The 23,541-nt window shown below is 48.2% G+C and overlaps 1 pseudogene across 1 annotated transcript in view; it reads left to right on the forward strand.

The window, feature by feature from the left end:
* LOC309625860 (serine/arginine-rich splicing factor 3 pseudogene) overlaps nucleotides 1-23,541 on the forward strand; it is a 239,821-nt pseudogene that overhangs the window by 64,861 nt on the left and 151,419 nt on the right. The window lies entirely within an intron of this gene.

Below are 23,541 nucleotides of genomic sequence, written 5' to 3' on the forward strand. Positions count from 1 at the left end.
TAGGATATGGAGAATTTGAAGGTCTCCTGCTAACACTTCCTAATTGGAGGACATCACTGACAGAAATCCTTTTAACCAGGATGTTGAGAAAGAATGCTTTCCTCATTTGATTCTGATCCACATGGGAAAAGTGTCTGTCATCGAGGATGAAAATGGCACACAAGTACCTACTGCATTGCAAAAAAAACCCAAAAAACAACAGAGAGCTTTTAGTTTTATAAATAACAAAGGGAAGGAGGATTTTCTGCAACTGCTTTGACATGATAGTCCTGATTTTAAATACATGCCATTGCATGAATAAAAAATTCAGTTCTCCCTGAGGTAGTATTCATGAGCTATCTAAAACAGAGTCCTGAATTACATAGGTAACTCCTAAGAAACTAAACCTCCCTTTTTGCATATTTTATATATGCAAAAACTATATATGACCTAATTTTTTTAAATGAAGCCAATTCCTTAAGGTAATAGTTCTCAAAGTGTGGACCAGCAGCATAGCATCACCTGGGAACTTATGAGAAATGCAAATTCTCAGGCCTCACCCCAGAATCAGCAACTCTGGGGATGAGGCCCAGCAATCAGGAGTTTCACAAACCCATTAGGTGATCGTGATGCGTGCCCAAGTTTGAGAATCACCATCTCAAGGTAGTATTGCTTAAGCAAGCCAGTTACTCTATAAAAATGAAGAGTTTATACATAGCAAGTATAGATAGAACAAATCTGTTATCAAGTTGTTTAAACAACTTTCAAGTTGCTAAAAAAATTAAGTTGTAATAAAGTTATATAGGTAAATACCGTTGTTATAAAAACACGAGGTGATATATAATGTGCACTAGACTGGTCAGTTTCCTTCATTTCCTGGTGAGCTGACTCTAAGAATTACTTGATGCCTCTCTCAAATTTTACTTATTACCTGCCTTAATCCTAACAAGGTTAAATATGGCACACTTAAGTTTTGCATTTTTTCCCAACTCCATTTTTGTACACAACTCCTATCTTTAGGGACATCCTACCTACTATGCCCTTAAGATATTACAAACGTCAATACTTCAGTAATAGGAAATTTAACTCAACCCAAAACTATAATAATTTTTTAATCTATGCACATGGGAATTCAAAATATACAGTTTTGTACTACAAATGTTAAAACAACAGAACAGCTCAGAAAGACAGTAATTTAACTCCTGTAGCTAGGGTATCAGTAGAGTAAAAGTTTGCCCCCAAACCATTCCCTGCTCCAAGCTGTAAGACACTTCCCATTACGAATGCATGAATACGGCCGATTATAGTGCTAGTAAAATTGAGACCTGACTGCTGAAACATTTACAGATTGAAAATTCAAATAGACGAAGGCCACCGACCCCTGATTCCTACACATATACAATGAAAGAGAACTATGCTATTAAAAAAAAAGAGAGAGCTATGCATCAGATCCCGCCCCCAAATACTATCCAGTCCAGCTCGTCGGGGTCATTCTTTCACTCCATGAACATTTATTATGTGCCTACTGTGTGCCACGCATTGCACAGGCAGTGAACAAAACTGACCCCCAAATCCCTTCCTCCTTAATAACAGGAATGTCTCCCTGGGAGGTTAGGCACTGGGAGACCAAGCCCTGGTTGTCCCCACCCCAAAAGGGTTAATCACACTGACACCCGCACCCAAAAGGCCCCCTAGACTTGCGGACACAGAGCCGCGGCCGCTAGGTTCTTTTATAATTGGGCCAAGACCTCTTGGGCAGGCTGGGGAAGCCCATGGCCTTGACCCTCCAGGGCACCCCAGCAGACAGGGAGCAAGGGACGCACACCCACCCCCCGCGCCACGTGCACACCCCGGCGCACGCCCCCACCGCCCTCCGCCCGTCCTGCACAGGCGCTGCCGCCGTCCGGCTCGCGCGTGCCCTGCACGGCGCTCGCGCCTTCTGACTCGGGGCCCGGACCCCCCACCAGCCCCGCTCCCACGAAGCCGCGACCCCGACCCCGCCCACAACCCCACCGGCCGTCCCCTCTTACCGGCGCACTGGGCCCGGCGCCCCGGCCTCCTGCCTCCTGCCTCTCGGCGGCCGCCTCGCGGACCTCCTCCTCCTCCTCCTCCTCCTCCTCCTCCTCGGCTGCCCCGGGAGCCCCTGCCGCGGCCCCGGCGGCCGCCTCTATCCCCGCCGCCGCCGCCTCTCGCCACCGCCGCCGGGGCGCCGGCCCGCTCGCGGTCGCCATCCCCGCTAGGCCAGCCGCGGCCGGGTCGGCGTCCTCGGCCGCCCCGAGCTCCGAGTTCCGCCTGCATCTGGCCACCGACGGCGGTGCTGAACGGGCGCGAGCCGGGCCGCCGCGGAGACGCCCTTGCCCCACCGGAAACGGGCCGCACGGAGGAGCCGCGACCGACGGGCCCCCGGTGACAGCGAGCGCGAGCGCGGCGTGCGGGGCCGGGTATGGAAGCTGGCCGCGGCGGGGGCGGGGCGGGGTGGGGCGGGCCGGGGGGGCGTGGGCGGGGAAGGGGGCGGGGCGGCCGGCCCCGGGCCTGGCAGGTGGGGCCGGAACCTGGTCTCCCGCAGGGCCGGGGGTTCCGAGGAAAGGGCTGACCAGTAGAAGCTGCAAGTGGGAGGGGTGTTTCTGGGGGAAGGGCCCTAGTAAGTAAAAGGATGGGTTATGAAATAAAGTTTATATAATATGAACTCGTTTCTTAATTAAAAGTAGAAAGACATACTGATACGGTGTATTTGCCTAAGAAAAGGTCTTAAAAAGTACATACCAAAACATTAGTGTTACCGAGTCCAAGCTCCTGCTGCGCGCTGCAGGACAGGCCAGTGAATCCCAGAGATGACTGGCTGGGGCAAGGAGTAACGACTTACCTGGAGAGACAGCAAACCGAGAAGATGGTGGACTCCTGACCCCAAGGAACCAGCTGCCTGCGTTGGCATTCAGGCTTCTTTTATACTAAAACGGGAGAGAGCAAAGTCAAACATGTCCGGGTTCTGGTCAGCCTCCTCTTCCTCCTTGCAGTCATTCACAGGTGGGCCTGGTCAGGAGGTTTCTTGTCAGCTAAAAGAAAAGGTATTCTAGCTTTATGCTCACTACCTGGGAGGCAGGGTTCCCAGAGATGGGCCATTATGTATAATTGAAGCTTACAGGCAACAGCCCTTTAGTGACTAACTTGTAATAGAATACAAAGGTTCTTCCCTATTACATTAGTGGTTAACTGTGGGGTGAGACTTCCAGTGAGTTAATTCTTCCATTTTTGTTTTCCTGTTTAGTCTCCTGATCTTCAAGAATGAATAGGTGTAATTTTTAAAGTTCCTTCATACCTCTGGGTTCAGGAGGAGGTATGAAGGAAGGGTGGGGTGCGGTCCTCAGGTGAGAGGTGTGGCCTGCCACAAGCCACCGGGAGTCCAGAGAACAGTGCAGCCTGTCATGGACAGAAGGGGCTCCCAGGATGTCAAAAGAATGTTTACAGAAATGACTGCTTTAGCTCACACTTATTGAGCACATGAGCATTTAATTCTCCTGTCAGCCCTGTGAGGTAGGTACTACTGTCATCCTTATTTTACAGATAAGGAAATAGCCCTAGAGAAGTTAAACCACTTGTCTGATGTGACACAGCTACGGTAGCGGTGGAAATGACATTCTAACTCAGGCAAGCTCTGTCTATCCATGTTTGTGTGTCGGTGTCACTTACTTAGTAGACAGTTTTGGGGACTCACCCATATTTTACGATTTAATCTTTTGTTCCTTTTTATTGCTAAGCAGTAGTTCATTTTATGGATCCAGTCTACTTTAACCAAGGGGGAAATGGGCAGTTTTATATGGCTACATGGGAGCCATCTTTAACTTTGTATGACAAGGACTTCCCTGGTGGCGCAGTGGTTAAGAATCCGCCTGCCAGTGCAGGAGACACGGGTTCGAGCCCTGGTCCGGGAAGATCCCACAGGCCGCGGAGCAACTAAGCCCATGTGCCATAACTACTGAGCCTGCGCTCTAGAGTCCACGAGCCACAACTACTGAGCCCGCGAGCCGAGAGCCCGCGCTCCTCAACAAGAGAAGCCACTGCAATGAGAAGCCCGCACGTCGCAACGAACAGCAGCCCCCACTCGCCACAACTAGAGAAAGCCCACACGCAGCAACAAAGACCCAGTGCAGCCAAAAATAATACATAAAATTATTCTTTTTGAACAAAACTCTGTATTATAGAAACCACATGAAAATAATACAGAGAAGGGTTCAAACATCCACCATCCAATCAGTGTGGCGAAACAGGTGTTTTTTTTCCGAATCCTTTCTGTCCCTTTCTTACACTCATACATAGTTAACACTGTTCACTGCTTCTAATTATCTACTCTGTGGTTAGGCACAGTGCTTGGTCTTGACTGAAGATTGAGAAAAAAAGAAAAGAAAAAGAAAAAAGCCACAGTCCTTGCTCTCAAGTATCAGTAGCTCACTTCCCAGAAGGACGACTGTAAGTCTGTAAGCAGGTGACTGCACTATTGTGCTGAGTGCAGTGAGAGATTCAAGGTGAAGTCTGGAAGGAAGAAAAGTTGAACTGCCTCAATGAGTCACCCAGGGCTTCATGAGAAATAGACCCAGGAGCCAAGTCCTGATGGTTGAGCAGGACTTTGCCTGGTAAGTGGGACTAGAGAACTGCTGAAGGGTTGTCAACTGCAATCTTGAACAAAGTAACGCAGAGCACAGTTCTAAGTACTTCCCATATAGCACTTCCTTTAGACCTCACAGCAGCCTTATGAGGTACTACTCGTGTCATCCCTGTTTCACAGATGAGGGATCTAAGACGGAGACGTAAAGTAACTTCCAAATCACACAGCTAGTGAGTAATGGAATGACTGGAACCCAGGGCAGTCTGGCTTCAGGTTCTATGCTGTTCACCACTGTACTCAGAAAACCATTCTGTAGAGGAGAATCAGAATTCCAGGCAGCCATCAGGAAACTACTGGAAGAGTCCAGGCCACAAATCATTAGGGCCTAAATTGAGAGCTAAGAAGGAAGATAATGGGACAGGTAGGAGATGGGAGAACTGATAGGACTCCGTGTCCAATTCTAAGTGGGGAGGTCAGAGTGAGAAGTTAGGGGTGATGCCCAGGTTTCTTGCTTGAGTGACCAGGTAGCTAATGATGCTATTAGCCAAGAGGGGAAATACAGGGTTGCGAGAGGAGATGTGTCAGGATAGTAGTATTTTTTTTAAACACTGTATTCTAGTATACATTTTTCTCTATTCATTGTCTTAATAGTTAACATTTTTGTCAATAGACACTGTCACTTCTCACACAGTACATCAATTTTTCCCTCTCTACTCTTCTCCAGCCTTTCCCATTTTTCATTCCTCCACATCCTATTTTTCTCTCTTTTTTTTTTAACCTTATCTTTTTGTGTGAAATTAACACTGTCAATGGCACTCAGAATTAAGTTATTCATCCTCATGCTCAAATTCATAATCCCACCCCTAGAGAAACACTAAACAAGCAGATGGGAGTAATAACAAGAATGTTATCCTTTTCTCTGCACCCCATAAAGGAACCAACAGGAGAACCCCTTGGACAACCTGAGCCCCCATCCCCTATGTGACCAGGAACTGTAATGGTTTGGTACATTCTCTCTTCCTGATTCTACGTGCAGTGACGTAAAGTTGGTTGCTTGAAACGGGTTACAGTGGGAACTTTTACACCACGGAACTTGGCAAAATTCTGCAAATCTGGACTTTGTTTCCACCCCCATCAGTGGGGCTGGAAACAGGTTGTTAAATATTTATCAACACACCACAGATTCAGGCTGTCACCAAGATGAAGAGCCACATATTAATCTCACGCCAGACAGCACAAATCAGGGCTTCTCAACTCCGGCACATTTAGGACTTGGTAATTTTTTGTGGTGGCGGTGGCTTGTCCTGAGCATTGTAGAATTTAACAGCATCCCCAGCCTCCAGCCACTAGGTGCTACCCACTGACGACCCTCCCTCCCCCCAGTTATGACAACCAAAGATGTCTCCAGACATTTATCCCAAGGGGCAACATCACCCTGCCTGAGAACCACTAGCAAAAATGGATTTAACTGTATACCTATCCCTCAAGAAGCCTCCAAAATTATGACATTGAAAAGATCAGTGGGACGGGGGGGCGGGGGGGTGTGGGAGCAGGAATTCCCTGGCAGTCCAGTGATTAGGGGTCCACACTTTCACTGCCAAGGGTATGGGTTCGATCCCTGGTCGGGGAAATAAGATCAGTGGGTTTCAGATTAAGCCAACTTCGTTAGAGCACAGAGAGACTTGCTTGTGGATAGTAAAAGGTAACATTTATTTAACATTTACTTTGCGCCTGGCACAATTCCGAGCACGTTACACACACTAACTCATTTAACCTTCATTACTGTTTCTAGGAAGTAAATACTATTATTCCTATTTTACAGATAAGAAAACTGAGTCACAAAGGAGTTCAATCATTTGCTCAAGCTAATGAGTGACAAAACTGAGATTCATACCCGGTCAGTCTGGTTTCACAATCTGTGCCCTTATGTCTATGCTGCGGATGCCATCAGAAGTCCAGGGACTACATTACTCTGCCCTCCCCATCTATGAGTTCAAGGTTTTTTCCATTCAACCAGGAGTGTTTAGGATATGGAGAATTTGAAGGTCTCCTGCTAACACTTCCTAATTGGAGGACATCACTGACAGAAATCCTTTTAACCAGGATGTTGAGAAAGAATGCTTTCCTCATTTGATTCTGATCCACATGGGAAAAGTGTCTGTCATCGAGGATGAAAATGGCACACAAGTACCTACTGCATTGCAAAAAAAACCCAAAAAACAACAGAGAGCTTTTAGTTTTATAAATAACAAAGGGAAGGAGGATTTTCTGCAACTGCTTTGACATGATAGTCCTGATTTTAAATACATGCCATTGCATGAATAAAAAATTCAGTTCTCCCTGAGGTAGTATTCATGAGCTATCTAAAACAGAGTCCTGAATTACATAGGTAACTCCTAAGAAACTAAACCTCCCTTTTTGCATATTTTATATATGCAAAAACTATATATGACCTAATTTTTTTAAATGAAGCCAATTCCTTAAGGTAATAGTTCTCAAAGTGTGGACCAGCAGCATAGCATCACCTGGGAACTTATGAGAAATGCAAATTCTCAGGCCTCACCCCAGAATCAGCAACTCTGGGGATGAGGCCCAGCAATCAGGAGTTTCACAAACCCATTAGGTGATCGTGATGCGTGCCCAAGTTTGAGAATCACCATCTCAAGGTAGTATTGCTGAAGCAAGTCAGTTACTCTATATAAAAATGAAGAGTTTATACATAGCAAGTATAGATAGAACAAATCTGTTATCAAGTTGTTTAAACAACTTTCAAGTTGCTAAAAAAATTAAGTTGTAATAAAGTTATATAGGTAAATACCGTTGTTATAAAAACACGAGGTGATATATAATGTGCACTAGACTGGTCAGTTTCCTTCATTTCCTGGTGAGCTGACTCTAAGAATTACTTGATACCTCTCTCAAATTTTACTTATTACCTGCCTTAATCCTAACAAGGTTAAATATGGCACACTTAAGTTTTGCATTTTTTCCCAACTCCATTTTTGTACACAACTCCTATCTTTAGGGACATCCTACCTACTATGCCCTTAAGATATTACAAACGTCAATACTTCAGTAATAGGAAATTTAACTCAACCCAAAACTATAATAATTTTTTAATCTATGCACATGGGAATTCAAAATATACAGTTTTGTACTACAAATGTTAAAACAACAGAACAGCTCAGAAAGACAGTAATTTAACTCCTGTAGCTAGGGTATCAGTAGAGTAAAAGTTTGCCCCCAAACCATTCCCCGCCCCAAGCTGTAAGACACTTCCCATTACGAATGCATGAATATGGCCGATTATAGTGCTAGTAAAATTGAGACCTGACTGCTGAAACATTTACAGATTGAAAATTCAAATAGACGAAGGCCACCGACCCCTGATTCCTACACATATACAATGAAAGAGAACTATGCTATTAAAAAAAGAGAGAGAGCTATGCATCAGATCTCGCCCCCAAATACTATCCAGTCCAGCTCGTCGGGGTCATTCTTTCACTCCATGAACATTTATTATGTGCCTACTGTGTGCCACGCATTGCACAGGCAGTGAACAAAACTGACCCCCAAATCCCTTCCTTCTTAATAACAGGAATGTCTCCCTGGGAGGTTAGGCACTGGGAGACCAAGCCCTGGTTGTCCCCACCCCAAAAGGGTTAATCACACTGACACCCGCACCCAAAAGGCCCCCTAGACTTGCGGACACAGAGCCGCGGCCGCTAGGTTCTTTCATAATTGGGCCAAGACCTCTTGGGCAGGCTGGGGAAGCCCATGGCCTTGACCCTCCAGGGCACCCCAGCAGACAGGGAGCAAGGGACGCACACCCACCCCCCGCGCCACGTGCACACCCCGGCGCACGCCCCCACCGCCCTCCGCCCGTCCTGCACAGGCGCTGCCGCCGTCCGGCTCGCGCGTGCTCTGCACGGCGCTCGCGGCTTCTGACTCGGGGCCCGGACCCCCCACCAGCCCCGCTCCCACGAAGCCGCGACCCCGACCCCGCCCACAACCCCACCGGCCGTCCCCTCTTACCGGCGCACTGGGCCCGGCGCCCCGGCCTCCTGCCTCCTGCCTCTCGGCGGCCGCCTCGCGGACCTCCTCCTCCTCCTCCTCCTCCTCGGCTGCCCCAGGAGCCCTTGCCGCGACCCCGGCGGCCGCCTCTATCCCCGCCGCCGCCGCCTCTCGCCACCGCCGCCGGGGCGCCGGCCCGCTCGCGGTCGCCATCCCCGCTAGGCCAGCCGCGGCCGGGTCGGCGTCCTCGGCCGCCCCGAGCTCCGAGCTCCGCCTGCATCTGGCCACCGACGGCGGTGCTGAACGCGCGGGAGCCGGGCCGCCGCGGAGACGCCCTTGCCCCACCGGAAACGGGCCGCACGGAGGAGCCAGAGCTGCGACCGACGGGCCCCCGGTGACAGCGAGCGCGAGCGCGGCGTGCGGGGCCGGGTATGGAAGCTGGCCGCGGCGGGGGCGGGGTGGGGTGGGGCGGGCCGGGGGGGCGTGGGCGGGGAAGGGGGCGGGGCGGCCGGCCCCGGGCCTGGCAGGTGGGGCCGGAACCTGGTCTCCCGCAGGGCCGGGGGTTCCGAGGAAAGGGCTGACCAGTAGAAGCTGCAAGTGGGAGGGGTGTTTCTGGGGGAAGGGCCCTAGTAAGTAAAAGGATGGGTTATGAAATAAAGTTTATATAATACGAACTCGTTTTTTAATTAAAAGTAGAAAGACATACTGATACGGTGTATTTGCCTAAGAAAAGGTCTTAAAAAGTATATACCAAAACATTAGTGTTACCGAGTCCAAGCTCCTGCTGCGCGCTGCAGGACAGGCCAGTGAATCCCAGAGATGACTGGCTGGGGCAAGGAGTAACGACTTACCTGGAGAGACAGCAAACCGAGAAGATGGTGGACTCCTGACCCCAAGGAACCAGCTGCCTGCGTTGGCATTCAGGCTTCTTTTATACTAAAACGGGAGAGAGCAAAGTCAAACATGTCCGGGTTCTGGTCAGCCTCCTCTTCCTCCTTGCAGTCATTCACAGGTGGGCCTGGTCAGGAGGTTTCTTGTCAGCTAAAAGAAAAGGTATTCTAGCTTAATGCTCACTACCTGGGAGGCAGGGTTCCCAGAGATGGGCCATTATGTATAATTGAAGCTTACAGGCAACAGCCCTTTAGTGACTAACTTGTAATAGAATACAAAGGTTCTTCCCTATTACATTAGTGGTTAACTGTGGGGTGAGACTTCCAGTGAGTTAATTCTTCCATTTTTGTTTTCCTGTTTAGTCTCCTGATCTTCAAGAATGAATAGGTGTAATTTTTAAAGTTCCTTCATACCTCTGGGTTCAGGAGGAGGTATGAAGGAAGGGTGGGGTGCGGTCCTCAGGTGAGAGGTGTGGCCTGCCACAAGCCACCGGGAGTCCAGAGAACAGTGCAGCCTGTCATGGACAGAAGGGGCTCCCAGGATGTCAAAAGAATGTTTACAGAAATGACTGCTTTAGCTCACACTTATTGAGCACATGAGCATTTAATTCTCCTGTCAGCCCTGTGAGGTAGGTACTACTGTCATCCTTATTTTACAGATAAGGAAATAGCCCTAGAGAAGTTAAACCACTTGTCTGATGTGACACAGCTACGGTAGCGGTGGAAATGACATTCTAACTCAGGCAAGCTCTGTCTATCCATGTTTGTGTGTCGGTGTCACTTACTTAGTAGACAGTTTTGGGGACTCACCCATATTTTACGATTTAATCTTTTGTTCCTTTTTATTGCTAAGCAGTAGTTCATTTTATGGATCCAGTCTACTTTAACCAAGGGGGAAATGGGCAGTTTTATATGGCTACATGGGAGCCATCTTTAACTTTGTATGACAAGGACTTCCCTGGTGGCGCAGTGGTTAAGAATCCGCCTGCCAGTGCAGGAGACACGGGTTCGAGCCCTGGTCCGGGAAGATCCCACAGGCCGCGGAGCAACTAAGCCCATGTGCCATAACTACTGAGCCTGCGCTCTAGAGTCCACGAGCCACAACTACTGAGCCCGCGAGCCGAGAGCCCGCGCTCCTCAACAAGAGAAGCCACTGCAATGAGAAGCCCGCACGTCGCAACGAACAGCAGCCCCCACTCGCCACAACTAGAGAAAGCCCACACGCAGCAACAAAGACCCAGTGCAGCCAAAAATAATACATAAAATTATTCTTTTTGAACAAAACTCTGTATTATAGAAACCACATGAAAATAATACAGAGAAGGGTTCAAACATCCACCATCCAATCAGTGTGGCGAAACAGGTGTTTTTTTTCCGAATCCTTTCTGTCCCTTTCTTACACTCATACATAGTTAACACTGTTCACTGCTTCTAATTATCTACTCTGTGGTTAGGCACAGTGCTTGGTCTTGACTGAAGATTGAGAAAAAAAGAAAAGAAAAAGAAAAAAGCCACAGTCCTTGCTCTCAAGTATCAGTAGCTCACTTCCCAGAAGGACGACTGTAAGTCTGTAAGCAGGTGACTGCACTATTGTGCTGAGTGCAGTGAGAGATTCAAGGTGAAGTCTGGAAGGAAGAAAAGTTGAACTGCCTCAATGAGTCACCCAGGGCTTCATGAGAAATAGACCCAGGAGCCAAGTCCTGATGGTTGAGCAGGACTTTGCCTGGTAAGTGGGACTAGAGAACTGCTGAAGGGTTGTCAACTGCAATCTTGAACAAAGTAACGCAGAGCACAGTTCTAAGTACTTCCCATATAGCACTTCCTTTAGACCTCACAGCAGCCTTATGAGGTACTACTCGTGTCATCCCTGTTTCACAGATGAGGGATCTAAGACGGAGACGTAAAGTAACTTCCAAATCACACAGCTAGTGAGTAATGGAATGACTGGAACCCAGGGCAGTCTGGCTTCAGGTTCTATGCTGTTCACCACTGTACTCAGAAAACCATTCTGTAGAGGAGAATCAGAATTCCAGGCAGCCATCAGGAAACTACTGGAAGAGTCCAGGCCACAAATCATTAGGGCCTAAATTGAGAGCTAAGAAGGAAGATAATGGGACAGGTAGGAGATGGGAGAACTGATAGGACTCCGTGTCCAATTCTAAGTGGGGAGGTCAGAGTGAGAAGTTAGGGGTGATGCCCAGGTTTCTTGCTTGAGTGACCAGGTAGCTAATGATGCTATTAGCCAAGAGGGGAAATACAGGGTTGCGAGAGGAGATGTGTCAGGATAGTAGTATTTTTTTTAAACACTGTATTCTAGTATACATTTTTCTCTATTCATTGTCTTAATAGTTAACATTTTTGTCAATAGACACTGTCACTTCTCACACAGTACATCAATTTTTCCCTCTCTACTCTTCTCCAGCCTTTCCCATTTTTCATTCCTCCACATCCTATTTTTCTCTCTTTTTTTTTTAACCTTATCTTTTTGTGTGAAATTAACACTGTCAATGGCACTCAGAATTAAGTTATTCATCCTCATGCTCAAATTCATAATCCCACCCCTAGAGAAACACTAAACAAGCAGATGGGAGTAATAACAAGAATGTTATCCTTTTCTCTGCACCCCATAAAGGAACCAACAGGAGAACCCCTTGGACAACCTGAGCCCCCATCCCCTATGTGACCAGGAACTGTAATGGTTTGGTACATTCTCTCTTCCTGATTCTACGTGCAGTGACGTAAAGTTGGTTGCTTGAAACGGGTTACAGTGGGAACTTTTACACCACGGAACTTGGCAAAATTCTGCAAATCTGGACTTTGTTTCCACCCCCATCAGTGGGGCTGGAAACAGGTTGTTAAATATTTATCAACACACCACAGATTCAGGCTGTCACCAAGATGAAGAGCCACATATTAATCTCACGCCAGACAGCACAAATCAGGGCTTCTCAACTCCGGCACATTTAGGACTTGGTAATTTTTTGTGGTGGCGGTGGCTTGTCCTGAGCATTGTAGAATTTAACAGCATCCCCAGCCTCCAGCCACTAGGTGCTACCCACTGACGACCCTCCCTCCCCCCAGTTATGACAACCAAAGATGTCTCCAGACATTTATCCCAAGGGGCAACATCACCCTGCCTGAGAACCACTAGCAAAAATGGATTTAACTGTATACCTATCCCTCAAGAAGCCTCCAAAATTATGACATTGAAAAGATCAGTGGGACGGGGGGGCGGGGGGGTGTGGGAGCAGGAATTCCCTGGCAGTCCAGTGATTAGGGGTCCACACTTTCACTGCCAAGGGTATGGGTTCGATCCCTGGTCGGGGAAATAAGATCAGTGGGTTTCAGATTAAGCCAACTTCGTTAGAGCACAGAGAGACTTGCTTGTGGATAGTAAAAGGTAACATTTATTTAACATTTACTTTGCGCCTGGCACAATTCCGAGCACGTTACACACACTAACTCATTTAACCTTCATTACTGTTTCTAGGAAGTAAATACTATTATTCCTATTTTACAGATAAGAAAACTGAGTCACAAAGGAGTTCAATCATTTGCTCAAGCTAATGAGTGACAAAACTGAGATTCATACCCGGTCAGTCTGGTTTCACAATCTGTGCCCTTATGTCTATGCTGCGGATGCCATCAGAAGTCCAGGGACTACATTACTCTGCCCTCCCCATCTATGAGTTCAAGGTTTTTTCCATTCAACCAGGAGTGTTTAGGATATGGAGAATTTGAAGGTCTCCTGCTAACACTTCCTAATTGGAGGACATCACTGACAGAAATCCTTTTAACCAGGATGTTGAGAAAGAATGCTTTCCTCATTTGATTCTGATCCACATGGGAAAAGTGTCTGTCATCGAGGATGAAAATGGCACACAAGTACCTACTGCATTGCAAAAAAAACCCAAAAAACAACAGAGAGCTTTTAGTTTTATAAATAACAAAGGGAAGGAGGATTTTCTGCAACTGCTTTGACATGATAGTCCTGATTTTAAATACATGCCATTGCATGAATAAAAAATTCAGTTCTCCCTGAGGTAGTATTCATGAGCTATCTAAAACAGAGTCCTGAATTACATAGGTAACTCCTAAGAAACTAAACCTCCCTTTTTGCATATTTTATATATGCAAAAACTATATATGACCTAATTTTTTTAAATGAAGCCAATTCCTTAAGGTAATAGTTCTCAAAGTGTGGACCAGCAGCATAGCATCACCTGGGAACTTATGAGAAATGCAAATTCTCAGGCCTCACCCCAGAATCAGCAACTCTGGGGATGAGGCCCAGCAATCAGGAGTTTCACAAACCCATTAGGTGATCGTGATGCGTGCCCAAGTTTGAGAATCACCATCTCAAGGTAGTATTGCTGAAGCAAGTCAGTTACTCTATATAAAAATGAAGAGTTTATACATAGCAAGTATAGATAGAACAAATCTGTTATCAAGTTGTTTAAACAACTTTCAAGTTGCTAAAAAAATTAAGTTGTAATAAAGTTATATAGGTAAATACCGTTGTTATAAAAACACGAGGTGATATATAATGTGCACTAGACTGGTCAGTTTCCTTCATTTCCTGGTGAGCTGACTCTAAGAATTACTTGATACCTCTCTCAAATTTTACTTATTACCTGCCTTAATCCTAACAAGGTTAAATATGGCACACTTAAGTTTTGCATTTTTTCCCAACTCCATTTTTGTACACAACTCCTATCTTTAGGGACATCCTACCTACTATGCCCTTAAGATATTACAAACGTCAATACTTCAGTAATAGGAAATTTAACTCAACCCAAAACTATAATAATTTTTTAATCTATGCACATGGGAATTCAAAATATACAGTTTTGTACTACAAATGTTAAAACAACAGAACAGCTCAGAAAGACAGTAATTTAACTCCTGTAGCTAGGGTATCAGTAGAGTAAAAGTTTGCCCCCAAACCATTCCCCGCCCCAAGCTGTAAGACACTTCCCATTACGAATGCATGAATATGGCCGATTATAGTGCTAGTAAAATTGAGACCTGACTGCTGAAACATTTACAGATTGAAAATTCAAATAGACGAAGGCCACCGACCCCTGATTCCTACACATATACAATGAAAGAGAACTATGCTATTAAAAAAAGAGAGAGAGCTATGCATCAGATCTCGCCCCCAAATACTATCCAGTCCAGCTCGTCGGGGTCATTCTTTCACTCCATGAACATTTATTATGTGCCTACTGTGTGCCACGCATTGCACAGGCAGTGAACAAAACTGACCCCCAAATCCCTTCCTTCTTAATAACAGGAATGTCTCCCTGGGAGGTTAGGCACTGGGAGACCAAGCCCTGGTTGTCCCCACCCCAAAAGGGTTAATCACACTGACACCCGCACCCAAAAGGCCCCCTAGACTTGCGGACACAGAGCCGCGGCCGCTAGGTTCTTTCATAATTGGGCCAAGACCTCTTGGGCAGGCTGGGGAAGCCCATGGCCTTGACCCTCCAGGGCACCCCAGCAGACAGGGAGCAAGGGACGCACACCCACCCCCCGCGCCACGTGCACACCCCGGCGCACGCCCCCACCGCCCTCCGCCCGTCCTGCACAGGCGCTGCCGCCGTCCGGCTCGCGCGTGCCCTGCACGGCGCTCGCGGCTTCTGACTCGGGGCCCGGACCCCCCACCAGCCCCGCTCCCACGAAGCCGCGACCCCGACCCCGCCCACAACCCCACCGGCCGTCCCCTCTTACCGGCGCACTGGGCCCGGCGCCCCGGCCTCCTGCCTCCTGCCTCTCGGCGGCCGCCTCGCGGACCTCCTCCTCCTCCTCCTCCTCCTCGGCTGCCCCAGGAGCCCCTGCCGCGGCCCCGGCGGCCGCCTCTATCCCCGCCGCCGCCGCCTCTCGCCACCGCCGCCGGGGCGCCGGCCCGCTCGCGGTCGCCATCCCCGCTAGGCCAGCCGCGGCCGGGTCGGCGTCCTCGGCCGCCCCGAGCTCCGAGCTCCGCCTGCATCTGGCCACCGACGGCGGTGCTGAACGCGCGGGAGCCGGGCCGCCGCGGAGACGCCCTTGCCCCACCGGAAACGGGCCGCACGGAGGAGCCAGAGCTGCGACCGACGGGCCCCCGGTGACAGCGAGCGCGAGCGCGGCGTGCGGGGCCGGGTATGGAAGCTGGCCGCGGCGGGGGCGGGGTGGGGTGGGGCGGGCCGGGGGGGCGTGGGCGGGGAAGGGGGCGGGGCGGCCGGCCCCGGGCCTGGCAGGTGGGGCCGGAACCTGGTCTCCCGCAGGGCCGGGGGTTCCGAGGAAAGGGCTGACCAGTAGAAGCTGCAAGTGGGAGGGGTGTTTCTGGGGGAAGGGCCCTAGTAAGTAAAAGGATGGGTTATGAAATAAAGTTTATATAATACGAACTCGTTTTTTAATTAAAAGTAGAAAGACATACTGATACGGTGTATTTGCCTAAGAAAAGGTCTTAAAAAGTATATACCAAAACATTAGTGTTACCGAGTCCAAGCTCCTGCTGCGCGCTGCAGGACAGGCCAGTGAATCCCAGAGATGACTGGCTGGGGCAAGGAGTAACGACTTACCTGGAGAGACAGCAAACCGAGAAGATGGTGGACTCCTGACCCCAAGGAACCAGCTGCCTGCGTTGGCATTCAGGCTTCTTTTATACTAAAACGGGAGAGAGCAAAGTCAAACATGTCCGGGTTCTGGTCAGCCTCCTCTTCCTCCTTGCAGTCATTCACAGGTGGGCCTGGTCAGGAGGTTTCTTGTCAGCTAAAAGAAAAGGTATTCTAGCTTAATGCTCACTACCTGGGAGGCAGGGTTCCCAGAGATGGGCCATTATGTATAATTGAAGCTTACAGGCAACAGCCCTTTAGTGACTAACTTGTAATAGAATACAAAGGTTCTTCCCTATTACATTAGTGGTTAACTGTGGGGTGAGACTTCCAGTGAGTTAATTCTTCCATTTTTGTTTTCCTGTTTAGTCTCCTGATCTTCAAGAATGAATAGGTGTAATTTTTAAAGTTCCTTCATACCTCTGGGTTCAGGAGGAGGTATGAAGGAAGGGTGGGGTGCGGTCCTCAGGTGAGAGGTGTGGCCTGCCACAAGCCACCGGGAGTCCAGAGAACAGTGCAGCCTGTCATGGACAGAAGGGGCTCCCAGGATGTCAAAAGAATGTTTACAGAAATGACTGCTTTAGCTCACACTTATTGAGCACATGAGCATTTAATTCTCCTGTCAGCCCTGTGAGGTAGGTACTACTGTCATCCTTATTTTACAGATAAGGAAATAGCCCTAGAGAAGTTAAACCACTTGTCTGATGTGACACAGCTACGGTAGCGGTGGAAATGACATTCTAACTCAGGCAAGCTCTGTCTATCCATGTTTGTGTGTCGGTGTCACTTACTTAGTAGACAGTTTTGGGGACTCACCCATATTTTACGATTTAATCTTTTGTTCCTTTTTATTGCTAAGCAGTAGTTCATTTTATGGATCCAGTCTACTTTAACCAAGGGGGAAATGGGCAGTTTTATATGGCTACATGGGAGCCATCTTTAACTTTGTATGACAAGGACTTCCCTGGTGGCGCAGTGGTTAAGAATCCGCCTGCCAGTGCAGGAGACACGGGTTCGAGCCCTGGTCCGGGAAGATCCCACAGGCCGCGGAGCAACTAAGCCCATGTGCCATAACTACTGAGCCTGCGCTCTAGAGTCCACGAGCCACAACTACTGAGCCCGCGAGCCGAGAGCCCGCGCTCCTCAACAAGAGAAGCCACTGCAATGAGAAGCCCGCACGTCGCAACGAACAGCAGCCCCCACTCGCCACAACTAGAGAAAGCCCACACGCAGCAACAAAGACCCAGTGCAGCCAAAAATAATACATAAAATTATTCTTTTTGAACAAAACTCTGTATTATAGAAACCACATGAAAATAATACAGAGAAGGGTTCAAACATCCACCATCCAATCAGTGTGGCGAAACAGGTGTTTTTTTTCCGAATCCTTTCTGTCCCTTTCTTACACTCATACATAGTTAACACTGTTCACTGCTTCTAATTATCTACTCTGTGGTTAGGCACAGTGCTTGGTCTTGACTGAAGATTGAGAAAAAAAGAAAAGAAAAAGAAAAAAGCCACAGTCCTTGCTCTCAAGTATCAGTAGCTCACTTCCCAGAAGGACGACTGTAAGTCTGTAAGCAGGTGACTGCACTATTGTGCTGAGTGCAGTGAGAGATTCAAGGTGAAGTCTGGAAGGAAGAAAAGTTGAACTGCCTCAATGAGTCACCCAGGGCTTCATGAGAAATAGACCCAGGAGCCAAGTCCTGATGGTTGAGCAGGACTTTGCCTGGTAAGTGGGACTAGAGAACTGCTGAAGGGTTGTCAACTGCAATCTTGAACAAAGTAACGCAGAGCACAGTTCTAAGTACTTCCCATATAGCACTTCCTTTAGACCTCACAGCAGCCTTATGAGGTACTACTCGTGTCATCCCTGTTTCACAGATGAGGGATCTAAGACGGAGACGTAAAGTAACTTCCAAATCACACAGCTAGTGAGTAATGGAATGACTGGAACCCAGGGCAGTCTGGCTTCAGGTTCTATGCTGTTCACCACTGTACTCAGAAAACCATTCTGTAGAGGAGAATCAGAATTCCAGGCAGCCATCAGGAAACTACTGGAAGAGTCCAGGCCACAAATCATTAGGGCCTAAATTGAGAGCTAAGAAGGAAGATAATGGGACAGGTAGGAGATGGGAGAACTGATAGGACTCCGTGTCCAATTCTAAGTGGGGAGGTCAGAGTGAGAAGTTAGGGGTGATGCCCAGGTTTCTTGCTTGAGTGACCAGGTAGCTAATGATGCTATTAGCCAAGAGGGGAAATACAGGGTTGCGAGAGGAGATGTGTCAGGATAGTAGTATTTTTTTTAAACACTGTATTCTAGTATACATTTTTCTCTATTCATTGTCTTAATAGTTAACATTTTTGTCAATAGACACTGTCACTTCTCACACAGTACATCAATTTTTCCCTCTCTACTCTTCTCCAGCCTTTCCCATTTTTCATTCCTCCACATCCTATTTTTCTCTCTTTTTTTTTTAACCTTATCTTTTTGTGTGAAATTAACACTGTCAATGGCACTCAGAATTAAGTTATTCATCCTCATGCTCAAATTCATAATCCCACCCCTAGAGAAACACTAAACAAGCAGATGGGAGTAATAACAAGAATGTTATCCTTTTCTCTGCACCCCATAAAGGAACCAACAGGAGAACCCCTTGGACAACCTGAGCCCCCATCCCCTATGTGACCAGGAACTGTAATGGTTTGGTACATTCTCTCTTCCTGATTCTACGTGCAGTGACGTAAAGTTGGTTGCTTGAAACGGGTTACAGTGGGAACTTTTACACCACGGAACTTGGCAAAATTCTGCAAATCTGGACTTTGTTTCCACCCCCATCAGTGGGGCTGGAAACAGGTTGTTAAATATTTATCAACACACCACAGATTCAGGCTGTCACCAAGATGAAGAGCCACATATTAATCTCACGCCAGACAGCACAAATCAGGGCTTCTCAACTCCGGCACATTTAGGACTTGGTAATTTTTTGTGGTGGCGGTGGCTTGTCCTGAGCATTGTAGAATTTAACAGCATCCCCAGCCTCCAGCCACTAGGTGCTACCCACTGACGACCCTCCCTCCCCCCAGTTATGACAACCAAAGATGTCTCCAGACATTTATCCCAAGGGGCAACATCACCCTGCCTGAGAACCACTAGCAAAAATGGATTTAACTGTATACCTATCCCTCAAGAAGCCTCCAAAATTATGACATTGAAAAGATCAGTGGGACGGGGGGGCGGGGGGGTGTGGGAGCAGGAATTCCCTGGCAGTCCAGTGATTAGGGGTCCACACTTTCACTGCCAAGGGTATGGGTTCGATCCCTGGTCGGGGAAATAAGATCAGTGGGTTTCAGATTAAGCCAACTTCGTTAGAGCACAGAGAGACTTGCTTGTGGATAGTAAAAGGTAACATTTATTTAACATTTACTTTGCGCCTGGCACAATTCCGAGCACGTTACACACACTAACTCATTTAACCTTCATTACTGTTTCTAGGAAGTAAATACTATTATTCCTATTTTACAGATAAGAAAACTGAGTCACAAAGGAGTTCAATCATTTGCTCAAGCTAATGAGTGACAAAACTGAGATTCATACCCGGTCAGTCTGGTTTCACAATCTGTGCCCTTATGTCTATGCTGCGGATGCCATCAGAAGTCCAGGGACTACATTACTCTGCCCTCCCCATCTATGAGTTCAAGGTTTTTTCCATTCAACCAGGAGTGTTTAGGATATGGAGAATTTGAAGGTCTCCTGCTAACACTTCCTAATTGGAGGACATCACTGACAGAAATCCTTTTAACCAGGATGTTGAGAAAGAATGCTTTCCTCATTTGATTCTGATCCACATGGGAAAAGTGTCTGTCATCGAGGATGAAAATGGCACACAAGTACCTACTGCATTGCAAAAAAAACCCAAAAAACAACAGAGAGCTTTTAGTTTTATAAATAACAAAGGGAAGGAGGATTTTCTGCAACTGCTTTGACATGATAGTCCTGATTTTAAATACATGCCATTGCATGAATAAAAAATTCAGTTCTCCCTGAGGTAGTATTCATGAGCTATCTAAAACAGAGTCCTGAATTACATAGGTAACTCCTAAGAAACTAAACCTCCCTTTTTGCATATTTTATATATGCAAAAACTATATATGACCTAATTTTTTTAAATGAAGCCAATTCCTTAAGGTAATAGTTCTCAAAGTGTGGACCAGCAGCATAGCATCACCTGGGAACTTATGAGAAATGCAAATTCTCAGGCCTCACCCCAGAATCAGCAACTCTGGGGATGAGGCCCAGCAATCAGGAGTTTCACAAACCCATTAGGTGATCGTGATGCGTGCCCAAGTTTGAGAATCACCATCTCAAGGTAGTATTGCTTAAGCAAGTCAGTTACTCTATATAAAAATGAAGAGTTTATACATAGCAAGTATAGATAGAACAAATCTGTTATCAAGTTGTTTAAACAACTTTCAAGTTGCTAAAAAAATTAAGTTGTAATAAAGTTATATAGGTAAATACCGTTGTTATAAAAACACGAGGTGATATATAATGTGCACTAGACTGGTCAGTTTCCTTCATTTCCTGGTGAGCTGACTCTAAGAATTACTTGATGCCTCTCTCAAATTTTACTTATTACCTGCCTTAATCCTAACAAGGTTAAATATGGCACACTTAAGTTTTGCATTTTTTCCCAACTCCATTTTTGTACACAACTCCTATCTTTAGGGACATCCTACCTACTATGCCCTTAAGATATTACAAACGTCAATACTTCAGTAATAGGAAATTTAACTCAACCCAAAACTATAATAATTTTTTAATCTATGCACATGGGAATTCAAAATATACAGTTTTGTACTACAAATGTTAAAACAACAGAACAGCTCAGAAAGACAGTAATTTAACTCCTGTAGCTAGGGTATCAGTAGAGTAAAAGTTTGCCCCCAAACCATTCCCTGCTCCAAGCTGTAAGACACTTCCCATTACGAATGCATGAATACGGCCGATTATATTGCTAGTAAAATTGAGACCTGACTGCTGAAACATTTACAGATTGAAAATTCAAATAGACGAAGGCCACCGACCCCTGATTCCTACACATATACAATGAAAGAGAACTATGCTATTAAAAAAAAAGAGAGAGCTATGCATCAGATCCCGCCCCCAAATACTATCCAGTCCAGCTCGTCGGGGTCATTCTTTCACTCCATGAACATTTATTATGTGCCTACTGTGTGCCACGCATTGCACAGGCAGTGAACAAAACTGACCCCCAAATCCCTTCCTCCTTAATAACAGGAATGTCTCCCTGGGAGGTTAGGCACTGGGAGACCAAGCCCTGGTTGTCCCCACCCCAAAAGGGTTAATCACACTGACACCCGCACCCAAACGGCCCCCTAGACTTGCGGACACAGAGCCGCGGCCGCTAGGTTCTTTTATAATTGGGCCAAGACCTCTTGGGCAGGCTGGGGAAGCCCATGGCCTTGACCCTCCAGGGCACCCCAGCAGACAGGGAGCAAGGGACGCACACCCACCCCCCGCGCCACGTGCACACCCCGGCGCACGCCCCCACCGCCCTCCGCCCGTCCTGCACAGGCGCTGCCGCCGTCCGGCTCGCGCGTGCCCTGCACGGCGCTCGCGCCTTCTGACTCGGGGCCCGGACCCCCCACCAGCCCCGCTCCCACGAAGCCGCGACCCCGACCCCGCCCACAACCCCACCGGCCGTCCCCTCTTACCGGCGCACTGGGCCCGGCGCCCCGGCCTCCTGCCTCCTGCCTCTCGGCGGCCGCCTCGCGGACCTCCTCCTCCTCCTCCTCCTCCTCCTCCTCCTCGGCTGCCCCGGGAGCCCCTGCCGCGGCCCCGGCGGCCGCCTCTATCCCCGCCGCCGCCGCCTCTCGCCACCGCCGCCGGGGCGCCGGCCCGCTCGCGGTCGCCATCCCCGCTAGGCCAGCCGCGGCCGGGTCGGCGTCCTCGGCCGCCCCGAGCTCCGAGTTCCGCCTGCATCTGGCCACCGACGGCGGTGCTGAACGGGCGCGAGCCGGGCCGCCGCGGAGACGCCCTTGCCCCACCGGAAACGGGCCGCACGGAGGAGCCGCGACCGACGGGCCCCCGGTGACAGCGAGCGCGAGCGCGGCGTGCGGGGCCGGGTATGGAAGCTGGCCGCGGCGGGGGCGGGGCGGGGCGGGGTGGGGCGGGCCGGGGGGGCGTGGGCGGGGAAGGGGGCGGGGCGGCCGGCCCCGGGCCTGGCAGGTGGGGCCGGAACCTGGTCTCCCGCAGGGCCGGGGGTTCCGAGGAAAGGGCTGACCAGTAGAAGCTGCAAGTGGGAGGGGTGTTTCTGGGGGAAGGGCCCTAGTAAGTAAAAGGATGGGTTATGAAATAAAGTTTATATAATATGAACTCGTTTCTTAATTAAAAGTAGAAAGACATACTGATACGGTGTATTTGCCTAAGAAAAGGTCTTAAAAAGTACATACCAAAACATTAGTGTTACCGAGTCCAAGCTCCTGCTGCGCGCTGCAGGACAGGCCAGTGAATCCCAGAGATGACTGGCTGGGGCAAGGAGTAACGACTTACCTGGAGAGACAGCAAACCGAGAAGATGGTGGACTCCTGACCCCAAGGAACCAGCTGCCTGCGTTGGCATTCAGGCTTCTTTTATACTAAAACGGGAGAGAGCAAAGTCAAACATGTCCGGGTTCTGGTCAGCCTCCTCTTCCTCCTTGCAGTCATTCACAGGTGGGCCTGGTCAGGATGTTTCTTGTCAGCTAAAAGAAAAGGTATTCTAGCTTTATGCTCACTACCTGGGAGGCAGGGTTCCCAGAGATGGGCCATTATGTATAATTGAAGCTTACAGGCAACAGCCCTTTAGTGACTAACTTGTAATAGAATACAAAGGTTCTTCCCTATTACATTAGTGGTTAACTGTGGGGTGAGACTTCCAGTGAGTTAATTCTTCCATTTTTGTTTTCCTGTTTAGTCTCCTGATCTTCAAGAATGAATAGGTGTAATTTTTAAAGTTCCTTCATACCTCTGGGTTCAGGAGGAGGTATGAAGGAAGGGTGGGGTGCGGTCCTCAGGTGAGAGGTGTGGCCTGCCACAAGCCACCGGGAGTCCAGAGAACAGTGCAGCCTGTCATGGACAGAAGGGGCTCCCAGGATGTCAAAAGAATGTTTACAGAAATGACTGCTTTAGCTCACACTTATTGAGCACATGAGCATTTAATTCTCCTGTCAGCCCTGTGAGGTAGGTACTACTGTCATCCTTATTTTACAGATAAGGAAATAGCCCTAGAGAAGTTAAACCACTTGTCTGATGTGACACAGCTACGGTAGCGGTGGAAATGACATTCTAACTCAGGCAAGCTCTGTCTATCCATGTTTGTGTGTCGGTGTCACTTACTTAGTAGACAGTTTTGGGGACTCACCCATATTTTACGATTTAATCTTTTGTTCCTTTTTAT

Source organism: Balaenoptera borealis (assembly GCF_965194805.1).
Source record: "Balaenoptera borealis genome assembly, chromosome: 3".
In the NCBI taxonomy this organism is placed as follows: Eukaryota; Metazoa; Chordata; class Mammalia; order Artiodactyla; family Balaenopteridae; genus Balaenoptera; species Balaenoptera borealis.